Raw genomic sequence first — 8,015 nt, forward strand, 5'->3', positions numbered from 1 at the left:
AGTGCTCCCTCCAGTTATCACCCCATATACCTCCTACTAATCCTCTCCAAACTCCTTGAGAAAGTTGTCTACACTGCTGCCTCCTCTTCTTCTCCTCCAATTCTTTCACTAATCCCCTCCTCCAATCTGGCTTCTGCCCTCTTCAATTCACAGAAATGTCCCTTCTAAGGTCACCAATGACATCTTTCTTGCTAAATCCAATGGCCTCTACTCTATCCTAATTCTCCTCGACCTCTCAGCTACCTTTGAATTGTGGACTACTCCTTTTCTCCTTGAAATATTATCTGTTGTATCATGCTCTCTCCAAACTTTAGGACAGTGCTATGCACACAGTACACGCTCAGTAGCTACCATTGACTGATTGATTAGCTATCCACGCCTTCACTAACGTTATCCTCTCCTGGGCATCCCCCTTTCTCTCTGGCCACTCTTTCTCAGTCTCTTTGGCAGCCTTCTCCTCTGCTCCCCATCCTCTAACTGTGAGAGTTCCTCAAGGCTCAGCTTTCTTTCCCTTTAAATAATATTGGTATTTGTTAAGCGCTTACTATATGCAGAGCACTGTTCTAAGCGCTGGGGTAGATACAGGGTAATCAGGTTGTCTCATGTGAGGCTCACAGTCTTAATCCCCATTTTACAGATAAGGTAACTGAGGCACAGAAAAGTTAAGTGACTTGCCCACAGTCACACAACTGACATGTGGCAGAGCCAGGATTTGAACCCATGACTGCTGACTCCCAAGCCCGTGATCTTTCCACTGAGCCACGGCGCTTCTCTATTCACATTCTACAGCCACACCCTTGGAGATCTCATCTGCCTCCCACAGGCTCAACTACCATCTCTAAGCAGATGATTCTCAGATTTCCCTCTCCAGTCCTGACCTCTCTCTTTCTCATATTTCCTCCTGCCTTCAGGACATCTCTACTTGGATGTTCAGGTGACACAGCAAATTTAATAGGTCCATAACAGAACTCCTTATCTTTCCACCCAAACCCTGTCCTCCCCATGTTTTCCCCATCACTCTAGAAAACAACCCTATCATTGCTGTCTCACAAGTCCCTAACCTCGGCATTAACCTCAACTCATCCATTTCATTTCAACCCACATATTCAGTGTCACCAAATCCTGTAGGTTCAACCTACATAACATCTCTAAAGTCTGCCCTTTCTCCTCAATCCAAAGTGCTACTACACTGATCCAAGTGCTGATTTCCAGCTACAACCCAGACCACACACTTGCCCCCTACCCATCACCAAGAATGCCAATCCATCCATTTTCATTTTTATATTTTTAGTATAGCTGCAGAAACAGTCACCAATCTTTGCTTCTATTTCTGCCAGATTTCCATGGACCAGTTTCCTTGCCTGTTGGGCAAACTAATCCCCTCTCATCAGTTTCCTCAATGTCCCTTTGTTTTTCCTTTGAATCCCTAGCTTTCACTCCCCACAGTCAGAACTCCTTCCAATTTACATCACCTCACTTCTCCAGGGTTGAGTCAATCCATGTCTTTTTCTCTGTCCACACTCACAGGCGTTACTCCTGCTTTCAGTTGCTTAACCAACTTCTAACATTTAATGCCAGAGGCCTGGTAGAGATGAGGGAGGCTGCCTCTCCTAATTTTCACCTGTCCCAGAAGATCCCTATCCTTACTGAAACTAAAAATCTTTCTCTCTGAATCACTCTCAGTCACATCTCAGATCTGGATGACTGACTACTTTTGAGGCCCTGCATGTGTACCTAGCATCAGTCCAGCAAATACTATCATTGGGATCCCATCACTGTTGAGAAAATCACTGTGGCAATCTCTGCCTTCCTTCCCACCACTGAGGGATCCAGCTACCAGCATGTTTCATGGCCGCCTGACATGTGTTTCCAGACACTCTTGTACTCCTCTATCACCACCAAGTCTTTGTGAATTTGCTTGTGTTTTGTTTTAATGTTTCATCACTCCTGATATGTCCGCCTCCAATCCCTTCTCCGTGCTTAAATTGTGAGCCCCTCAAGGGATAGGGACCATGTCCAATTCCTACCTGTGCATTCTCTCCCAGCACTTAGTACAATGCTCTGTACACAGTGAGTGTTCAAGCATTGATTGATTGATTGATAACCATTAGCTCGTCCCTTCAACAGTCTACCAACCCATCTGGCATGTTGTGCCACCTTTATACCAGCTAGGCAAGCTACCCTGTGGTCCCCCTTAATGTTCCAATCCCATATAGGTCGTGTGGATTGTGTTCAACCTGATTCACCTGTATCTACCCCAGGGCTCAGTACAGTTTCTGGTACATAGAAAGTGTTCAACAAATTTTAAAAAATTAAAAATCTCACACCTCCACAGTCTTCTGCTTACCTGCTCTCTGAAGGCCTGCACCTTCTTCCTCTGGGCAGGCACTTATTAAACCTGACACATAGACACATATTTGCATATGTTGAACTTGGTCAATGGCAAGTCCCTGCTTCACTGGATTTCTAGTGGAAAGAGCCCAGACCTGGGAGTAAGAGGACCTGAGTTTTAGTCCAGATTTTGCCATTTACCTGCTGTGTGACCTAAAACTACTCACTCAAATTTTCTATGTCCCAGTTTCCTCCCTTGTAAAATGGGGATGCAGACCTGTTCTTCTTCATACTTGAACTGTGAGCCTCTTTTGGTACCGGGATTGTACCCTACATGATTATCTTTTATCTACTCCATGCTTAGTACAGTGCTTAGGACACAGTAAGTGCTCAATAAATGCTAGCATATAGTTTTTTCAAAACCTACACTGCCCCTTCAAACTATTTTAGACTCACAGTCCCTGTAGCCAAAAGCATCATTTCTGCCATAGGAAGGGTCCTTGTTCAGGGGAATTAGAGAAAGGACAGTCCTTTCACTAACCTTATCGATTTCTACAATTCCTATTTGAGACTTTTCACTTTTTTGAAGTGTTAGGAGAATATAAAAATGACTGTTCCTGACCTTTTGGGGTTTAGGAAATTCTGGGGATGATATCTGTAGTTAATATTGAAGGACCCAGTTCAGAAATTAGGTATAAAGTGGAAACATTGGTAAAGGAAGGCATTGGGATAAAAAAAAATGTCAGGGAAGATTTTGTAAAATTAATTTATTGACTCTATAACACTCCTTTGATAGAGGGATAGAAATGAAATATTAAACTGATAAATCAGTATGGGGAAGGTTGGAGTCTTGTTGTGAACACCAGTTGAGCCTCAAATCTGAGATTTCAATTAGAGGTAATGATACTTGATCAAATATGTGTCACTTTGGCTAAAATCAATGTAATCCAGAAGACAATGAGTAAGATCAAGGATAAAATGTGCAAAGTCCATTTTACTAGTGATTAATAAATTAGAATTGTTACAGGAGGTCAGCATGGCATAGAGCATGGGCATGGTTTCTAATCCCAGCTTTTCCACTTTTCTGCTGTGTGACCTTGGGCAAGTCACTTCACTTCTCTGTGCCTCAGTTACCTCATCTGTAAAATGGGGATTGAGATTGTGAGCTCCACATGGGACAGGGACTCTGTCCAACCCAATTTGCTTATATCTACCCAAGTGCTTAGTACAGTGCCTGGCATATAGTAAGCACTTAGCAAATACCATAATTGTAATTATGATTATAATTGTTGTTATTAATGTTTAGAGAAATGGTGGAGGGCCCTGTTTTAGAGATTAGCATCATTTTCAGTAATACTGTTATATCTCAATATTCACCTCTTCTGCTCCTTCTCAGTTCCCTCTTTTCTCCCATACCCAGACTCCAATTTTCTTGAGCACATGGATGTGAAGAAAAGGGCTGAGTGAGAGAGAAGGGATGGGCAAAGACACAGAGATTAGGGAAGAGGGAAGTCAGAGTCAAGAACTGGATGCATGGATTAGAAGAGCAGAGTGGCCTAGTGGATAAACCATGTGCTTATGGGTCAGAAGGATCTGGGTTCTAATTCTGGCTCTGCTACTTGGCCACTATGTGACCTTGAGCAAGTCAACTAACTTCTCCATACTTCAGTTACCACATCTATAAAATGGGGATTAAGACTGAGCCCCATGTGGGACATGGACTGTGTCCAAGATGATCGTTGAACCTTCCCCATTGCTTAACATAGTGCCTGAAACAAAGTAAGCGTGTAACAAATAACATCATAAAAATATGCTTCTGTTATTGCAGAATTCAAGTCCCCCTAGATAAGTCTGCTGTGAACAGCAAGTCCAGGAGCAGGTCATGGACAAGTGCAGAGAACTCAGCTCATCCCAGAAACCACCTGCAGGAAGTGTTATTTCTTTTACGCCATCCCAGCACTCAGAGTCCCTGAGCCCAGCCTGCTCCCACTGTTTCTGCCTCCCCCTCCCATATTCGAGCTTAACTCCTAAGGGCACTCACCTGGGCTGGTCTGTTCTCCCCTGCCACATGCTGGGCAGAGAAGGGCTTGCTTTTTCTATACCTGAAAGGGCAGGGGTAGGGCAGCAGTTATAGCTTGACTGTAGGAGCTCTTCCCCCAGGACTACAATTACAGTGTCAACTGATGGTGTTGCGACAGATTCTGTAGTGGGAGTCTGGGATGTCTCCAAAACAGGGACCAACTTCTCTCCCTGTTGGAAATGCTCCTTGAAATAACACTGATGCTTGAATGAAATAATCGAATGAGTAATTCGGGTAATAATGAGATACAGAGTGTCAACTGAGGAGTAAATCCTTTGCCACTTGAGTGGTGAATATTGGGTAACAGGGGAAGGGTCGTGATTTTTCTCAGAAGCCTAGCACTAGAAGTGATTTTGCAGTAATTATAGTCCAAGTCCCCTGCCTCTATTTTGTCCTCACTTTCATTAATATTATCTGGGTCAGAGGAAGGGATTTGGACTTGATTACAATGCATTGCAGCAATGGGGTAAAGTTTATGATGAGTGTGGTTTTAGGTTTGTCAAAATCATTGTATTGTCAAGGACTTAATTTATGCCAAGTCCTAGGAAAGATGGAGAAGCAGCGTGGCTCAGTGAAAAGAGCATGGGCTTTGGAGTCAGGATTCATGAGTTCGAATCCCAGCTCTGCCACTTGTTGGCTGTGTGACTGTGGGCAAGTCACTTAACTTCTCTGTGCCTCAGTTCCCTCATCTGTAAAATGGGGATTAAGAGTGTGAGTCCCACGTGGGACAACCTGATTCCCCTATGTCTACCCCAGCACTTAGAACAGTGCTTGGCACATAGTAAGCACTTAACAAATACCAACATTATTATTATACAAGATAATCAGGTAGAACATAGTTCCCATCCTATATGGAACTTGCAGTCTTAGAGAAGGGAGAACCAATATTAAATCCCATTTTAAAAATGAGGAAACAGAGACACATATGCATGAAATGACTTTCCCAAGGTCACACAGCAGGCAAGAGGTGGCAGAGCTAGTTTACACTGTTTTCTTTCTCCAAAAATGGTTCATGAAGCTTCAGTACAGCTATAGTCTTGTCCAAGTGCTTTCTGTATTTGTAATCTCATTTTGTTACATTTATAGCTTTGTGGGGTAGGGTGGGCAGGGATTATTCTCTCCACTTTATAGATGGAGAAATTGAACAAGAGAGGTGAAGGAGGTCTGAGGTTCAATACAGCCTCTCAGTCACTCTGGCAGAGCCAAGATTCAAATCTTAGCCTCCTACCTCTACTTCCTTTCTTATTCTACAAGACTCCACTGCTACCTTACACAGTAATGCAAAATGCAGTTGGCTGGCCCTATACTTGGGATCCTAAGGACCAGAAATGACATCCATTGTATTGTATTGTACTTTTCCAAGCACTTAGTACAGCACACACTGTGTGCTTAATAAATGACATAATTGATTGATAATCAAAGAGAATTCTCCTTGTGCCATTCTGGAAACAAAGACACATCATTAGACCATGGCTCACTGAAATTTTTGGTGATACAGCAGTGATACAACAATTCATATCACTGGCTCCTTTCTGTCTACTGCTTTTCTAGGTGAGTAGCTTAGTACAAGACTCTGCACATAATAAGTGCAATAAATACCACTGATTCATTGATTCAACTTGGTTAAGCTTGAGGCCCTGGTGTGAGCTGATGTTAAGAATAACACTTAGAGGGTTATAACAGTAACAACTATGTTGGCAATTGCATTGCACCTCAAAACCAGTAAAGTGGGATAGAACACATTCTAAGTGAGCGGGTGAGGAGAAAGGAAAGGAAGAATGATGAGGTAGTGGGTTAGAGGGCATGAGGAACTAGCTTGGCATTCAGCCATCCCCCTATCATATCACTAAGTATATTTCCCTCTACTTTCCATGAGGGAAAGTAGTCTGGAACCCATATGTTTGAGCCTAAGATTAAGGACGAATATCCATTCCAGTGGGGAGGAAAAGGGAGAGAATGCAGATTCCTGACTCAGTTCTCTCACTGTAGGATTTACCAGTCCTTGTGGTCAGGAAACAAGGGGTGTCAGGCATATAGAGAGACACTCTTTCCATCATCTTCTTCCTCCTCCTTACTGGTCTCTACAGTGGGGGTCTTTGGGCAGAGAATTTGGTAAATTGCCACTACCAATTCCCATCAAGCAGTAATGTAACTGAATTATGAATGGAGCCATACAACAAATATAGTCACAACTGTGTTCACTGAAAATTTATTTGAGAGCCCCCCCCTCTTGACAGAGAAGATCTGCCACAATTCACCAGTGCTCTACAAATGGAGTACTGTGAATATAATTTTGAAGAGTCTTTTATACATTTCCTTTGTGAATCCAATACCATGCATCAGAGAGTTCATAGTACCTAATCGAAACATCCATGGTATAGAATGCCTACAGTGGACAGATTATTGGACTGAGCACTTGGGGGAGTATTACAATATGTATACACAATCCCTTCCCTTAAGGATATTATAATCTAGTTAACAAAACATCTGAGCTGGTGAGTGAAAGCAAAGAATTTGGGAGAGGACCTTAACTTGATATATTAAATTGAAGAAATAGAGTTTTAGAAATGGAATAATTGCCAGTGAGGTAAATATTCAAATAAAATGTTAAAAGGAGATTTCCAACAGATTTGTAAATATAACTGATGGGAAGAGTAGTAGTAATAATATTTATTAAGCTCTTACCATGGGCATAGGACTGTGCTAGGCATGGAGAGAGAAGACAGGCAGGAACAAGCGTTGAGTACAGTGCTCTGCAAACAGTAAGAGCTCAATAAATACTATTGAAAGAATTAGACATGGTCCCTGTTCATTGGGTGGCTTACAATCTAAGAGTTTAGGTCCGGTGCCTGACACTTAGTAAGAACTGAACAAATGCCATTAAAAAAAGTGGGGAAAAGCGATTGGCCATAGGTACATCAGTAGTGATATTTATGTATTATATATATTTTATATTTATGCATTATGTATATGCACCCAGGAAGCACTCAGTAAATACCATGATGATGATGATGATGATGATGATGATGATGATGACAAAGAGAATCAGCGTGGCCTGGTGAAAAGAATGTGCTGGGAGTCAGAGGACCTGGGTTCTAATCCCATCTCTGCCACTTGTTTGCTGTATGCCCTTGGGAAAGTCACTTAACTTCTCTGTACCTTACCTACTTCATCTGTAAAATGGGGATTAAGACCATGAGCCCGACGTGGGACCGGGACTGTGACCATCCCAATTATCTCGTATCTTTTACCTAGTACTTAATACAGAGCCTGGCATATTGCAAGCACTTAACAAATACCATAAGAAATGAGAGAAGTGGAAAGTTGGTGAGAGAATAAAGTCGGTATGGGTATGGGTCCTGTCCTGTTAAGTGATACTCTATCATGATCAACAAATAGGGCTGATTGGTCACCTGGCTGCCATTTTCATTGAGAACATCTTCACTGGAAATATGCAGTTGAGAATAGGGGAGAGTAGTGGGTCCACGTTGAAAGGGAAAGACAGAGAAGTGAAATCTTCCTAAGCAATTCTCTCAGTGGAGGTTTCACTGGCCCTCCTCTTTTAGCATCTCTTGCTTCCTATCATTGGCATCTTTACTAAGAG

Source organism: Ornithorhynchus anatinus, chromosome X5 (genome assembly GCF_004115215.2).
Source record: "Ornithorhynchus anatinus isolate Pmale09 chromosome X5, mOrnAna1.pri.v4, whole genome shotgun sequence".
Lineage (NCBI taxonomy): Eukaryota > Metazoa > Chordata > Mammalia > Monotremata > Ornithorhynchidae > Ornithorhynchus > Ornithorhynchus anatinus.